The sequence below is a fragment of the Myiozetetes cayanensis genome, unplaced genomic scaffold (genome assembly GCF_022539395.1).
Source record: "Myiozetetes cayanensis isolate MyiCay16 unplaced genomic scaffold, myiCay2020 scf23, whole genome shotgun sequence".
NCBI lineage: Eukaryota > Metazoa > Chordata > Aves > Passeriformes > Tyrannidae > Myiozetetes > Myiozetetes cayanensis.
Window position 1 is genome coordinate 6,154,296 of NW_026087445.1, and position 4,560 is coordinate 6,158,855.

Below are 4,560 nucleotides of genomic sequence, written 5' to 3' on the forward strand. Positions count from 1 at the left end.
ACCACTGACCTTAAATTCTTTGCATTAATCTCCCCTGGCTGTGGCATGTGACACCTCTTCTCCAGGCCCTATCAGCTGTGCTCCCCCAGATAGCTCAGAAACCTCTTGCTATGGAGAAGATTGGCTTGGTAAGAATGTGATGTTGGCATGCTGAGCCCTTTAAAGTTTCTTTTTTGGAATGATGGGAGCAGTTGGGGGTTGTCCCTGCCCTGCTGCTTGGTACCTGTTTTAACTCCTGGTGAGTGAAGTGCCTTTAGAATTACTCCAGACCCATTTTCTTGAAATGCTTCCCAAATAACGGTTGAAACAACCCAACCCTCCGAACTATCTGCCCTTGAGATTCGGGTGCTGCTCCTGGTTTCCATAGTAGCTGCTGGAGGAGCTGAGCAGTGCAGAGGCTGATCGTGACCACAAGCCTACAGGAATATGCACAAACCCCAGCAAAGCCGACTTTGAAAAAATCTGCATTTTCATTAGATGACTCAAGGACTTGGCAAGTGCTCGTGGTGCTCGTTTGGTGGTTGCCAGAAGCTGTCACGGGCTGTGTCACATCTGTGCCGAGTGGCCTGTGGTCATGGGGCCTCTGTCCCCCTCCTGTTTTGGGACAGGTGTCCACAAAGAGTAAAGCTGCTAATGTAGAAAGCCCCAGTCTTGGCAGTCCTGGAGAAGAAGTCAAGGACTAACCAGGCTTGGAGTCTCGTTCCAGTAGTTTGTCCGTGTTGGTTAATCCTCTGATAACCAACAGCACTTGCCCCACCACTGCTCTGAAGGAGCTTATCCCTTGTCTGTGCTAAGGTGGTTGTGCCTCTCTTTTCCTGCCACTTCAGTATGAGCAGAAATCTTCCAATTAATTATTTCTAATGAAAGAACACACTTATTTTCCTCTCCCCTGAGACCACGCCTGGCCTCGAGGCAGCGGAGAGCCGAGTGCTGGTGATGCTGCTATGGCAGAGCACCAGGGATGGTGTCACACTCTGGTGGGCAGAGGGGAGCCTGAGGCACAGAGAGGATTCCCCAAACCCATGGGGAGACCAGACCAGGGATTTCTGCTTCCTCCAAGGCTAGAAGAGCAACAAAGAAAAGCTTTTTCCTGGAAAAGGAGCAAAGAAAGCGCACCTTTGTCACAGAGAGGTAGGAGAAAAATATTTATGTTTTAAAGGTTTTTACTGTAGAATGCTCAGTGTTCCAGAATGTGGGTGTCTTGCAGAGTACCAGTGGTCTTGGCTGTATCTGGCTCTGTCTCCTGGGAAGGGAAGGACATCGTTCCTTTGGCCCTTCTGTGCCACAGTGCTGTGATGCAGAGGTGACTGGAGGACAAATGCCAGTGGCATCCCACTGCTGTCAGACTGAGAAGGGATCACAGGGCTGAAGTTCATCCTGTGCTGCTGGGCTTTATCCCTGGGCTTGCCTTGTCCCTCCCAGCCACCGTCCTGCCTGAGCAGTGCTGGGGGCAGAGCTGGTGCGTCCCTGACTAAAATCCTGGTGATGTTCCATGGGAGAAACCAGACGTGTTCTTGACATGATCATCCTGCTCAGGATGGGCTTCTCAACCTCAGCAGTGGCTGCTGTGGCGTGTTCACGTGTGGGGTGAGTGTCAGGGATGAGTAAGATCCGTGTGAGAGACGAGGGAGGTTGGAAAAGTGCTGCTGGACATCTCAGCCCCTTGCTCCAGAGACCAAGGGAAGGTGAAGGCAGGTTGTGGCACTGCCTCTCCTGCTACCCCTTTGCCCAGGAACCAGGGACATTGGTCTCTGTCCTTTCCAGTGGAAATTCCAGTGTGGAATTGCCTCCCTTCTCCCTGGCAGCCACGGACGTGTCCCTGCGCTGCAGGCTCGGAGGCTGAAGTCACATTTTATTTATCCCTTCTTAGTTTTCATGTGTCCCCTGTGCTTTGCTTCCAACATTGCTTACAAGGAAAAATAATCCTGCATGAGGCTTTGGCATGAGCGTGTCTGGGAGTGCCAGGGGAGTTTTTGTTCCTGGATAAATGTCGTGTGGAGCCCCAGGGGCTGGGAAGAGGCGGCTGTGGCTCGCAGGGATGAGCAGCTCTGGGTCAGCAGTGGGTCCATCCCTGTCCTCCCTCTTGCAGCAACGAGGCTCCAGGGTCCTGCAGCCACTGAGAACAGGCACTCAGTGCTCTGGTTTAGTTCCCAGGGGGGTGGTTTGGTCAAAGGTTGGACTCGATGATCTTGGAGGTCTTTTCCAACTTGATTCTGTGACTCTTCCTCACCCAGGGATGGGTTTGGATGTGTCTACATGTTTTTCAGCTCTGTGTCTGTGGGATCGAGCCCCCCAAGGGCCCTGTGGTTGTGCTCTGCACCACCCCCTCCCCTCCTTTTTCTGCAGCTCCTAGAAGGTCACAAAGCTCCTTCTCTACAAACATGTGTCTGTCCCTTGCTGCAGAGCCAGGAGTTCCCCCTGCCTGCCCTTATCTCACACAGGCACACTCTGTGCTGCCAGTGCCTGGATTGGGACTCGACCGTTCCCTGTGCCCGAGATAAGCTCAAGTGCTGTGGCTCCACTCCTGGGACTGTGATGCTGCTCTGGGCTCAGGCTGCAGTTCTGCCTCCTCACAGACCCACCCCAGTGCTGGAGGGACCCGTGACCCCCCTTACACCACCCTCTCCCAGAGCAGTGTGGAGCTTGCTCCCAGTGCAGGTTCCTCACAGAACATTTGCAGGTGCAGAGCTTGGGGGAATCGTGGTAGAGTCAGACCTGGCTCTCCAGTGCTGCTCTGCCATGTTTGGGTTTCTTCATAGAATCACAGACTGGTTTAGGTTGGAAGGGACCTAAAAGCTCATCCAGTTCCACTCCCTTGCCACGGGCTGGGACACCTTCCACTAGCCCAGGTTGCTCCAAGCTCTGTCCACTCTGGCCTTGGAGCACTTCCAGGGATGGAGCATCCGCAGCTTCTCTGGGCAACTTGTGCCAGTCCCTCACCACCCTCTTAACCAAATCCTTTTTGCCAGGACTCTGTACCAAACAGACAGCTTTTTAGGGACTAATTTACAAAGGTAACTAAAGGCAGCCCTGGCAATCTCAGTGCAGGTTGTTTGAGGAGTTCTGTTGTAATTCATGTGTCAACTCATGACACTGTATTTTTATTTTATTTTTAATAGATGCTTCAAGCTCTTTGGGGCATTGCTAAAAATATTTTGCTTTAAAACGTGAAGGAGTAAAATGAACACTTGCAGCTGCTGCACATGAGCAGCTTAAGATGTGAGAGAGGAGAAATAGGAAACAAAACCTGATTTGCATCAGCAAAGGGAAGTCCCTGCAAAGAGTTTCAAGCAGGAACTGAGGGGGTCAGAGGGTATTTCTTCAAATGAAGTAACCACTGCCTCAATCTGCTTAAAACTCAGGTTAGAAAATCACAAAGCCAAGGGACAAACCTGTAGAAAGGTGAAGTTTAATTTGTAGCCTTGGCATTCATGGAAGTGCTGCAGTCAGGGATTGGTGTTGGTGTTACCCAAAGCACCAGAACAGAGCTCCAGCACCACCCAGGCTGTGCTGGGCTCACCAGCCCAGGTCCTTCCCTCTGTCCTCCTCATCCCCCACGGGGGGTTTTCCCATGTCTCCCTGACAGAGAGTGACCGGGTGCTTTTGGCTTTTTCAGGGTGTCACCCAAAAGCAGCTGTAACTTGTCTGGTGTCCCCTCCCTACCTCTCCCTCCCTCCAAAACTGGGACATCTAAATTTAACCTGCTATCAACAGATGAGGCTGGACAGTTTCCACTGTGGAAAGGAATCCCACTCAGAGCCCATCCTCTCCCCTGCCTGGGCTCCATCCATGCACATTCCTTTCCTCCAGTACGTTTCCTTCCTTCCCTTCCTGCACTTGGGTTTGTGTCACTGCCACACGCTGGTGGAACTTCCCAAATGGGCTCTGTGGCTCTGCATGGATTATGTGGGCACACACCTCGGTGGGTTTGGGTGGTGGTGCCAGGTCTCCCTGCTTCCTGGCTCTGCAAAGGTTGGCTGCAAGCTTTGAGGGGTGTAACGGGCCTGGAACAGCCTCTCGCTCACCCGTGTGAGCTGCACCTTGCTGGGGGGGCCCCCAGGTGAGGGTCCAGCCCCTGGGTAAAACGTAAAAAGGAGAAATCTGAGTCTCTTCTCTGGGCACAGCCAGTGGGATGGAGCCCACAGTGGGATCAGGCTGTGGTAGGAGGAGCTGGAGCACAGAGCTGGAAGATGCTAGGGTGGATTTAAGGGATCAGCAGTGGAGCTGTGCTGGATGCTTGGCCACACGCCCCCTGCCCTCCAGAACTCATGGCAGCAGTTTCCTTTACTGGAAAGCAAACAAAAGCTAAACGTGGTAATTTTGAATAATGGGATGAATACAGGTAGTCTTTGAAAACCAACCGTGGGCTGGAGCAGCTTTGCCCAGGGCTGTGCTCTCTCCAGATGTGGTATTTACAGCGAACATCTGACCTGGCTTTTGCTAAATAAGCAAAATAACCGTGTCAGGAAACCGAACTGTGCGGAAGTTCAGCTGCTGCCTGCACCAACCAGCCCGGCTCCCGCTGCCCCGAGATGTGCAGAAGCCTGCTGATGAAAAATG